The sequence below is a fragment of the Trachymyrmex cornetzi genome, unplaced genomic scaffold (genome assembly GCF_001594075.2).
Source record: "Trachymyrmex cornetzi isolate Tcor2-1 unplaced genomic scaffold, Tcor1.1 scaffold1166, whole genome shotgun sequence".
Classification (NCBI taxonomy): Eukaryota; Metazoa; Arthropoda; class Insecta; order Hymenoptera; family Formicidae; genus Trachymyrmex; species Trachymyrmex cornetzi.
The window spans coordinates 2,673-2,990 of NW_017295726.1; the positions used below are offsets into that span (position 1 = coordinate 2,673).

Below are 318 nucleotides of genomic sequence, written 5' to 3' on the forward strand. Positions count from 1 at the left end.
TCCTATTTGTATCTATTAAGCATTTACACATTCATTTCCTTTAATTTTTTATTTCTAATATTTAATATTTATTCCTATATTTTGGAAGTTTTTAATCTTTTCTATTATATGCAGAACTTATATTATAACCTAAAAAGATAGATATCTCATCCGACGACCCTAACGCAGCCGTCTTGTCGTGGTCAGCTGCCCTTTCTTTCTGAAATGTTCGAAACCGTTATATTTCCCGCATTTCTGACGTCACGTAATCATGACGCTCACGGTGCCTCACCTTTCATCTAGGGGCACTCTAAGGCTGTGTTCCAAAATTGTTTGTCA

General features: G+C 35.2%; 1 protein-coding gene across 1 annotated transcript in view; it reads left to right on the forward strand.

The window, feature by feature from the left end:
- The window catches only part of LOC108765081 (putative nuclease HARBI1), a 4,713-nt gene that overhangs the window by 580 nt on the left and 3,815 nt on the right, over window positions 1–318 (forward strand). The gene's annotated exons all lie outside the window — the stretch shown is intronic.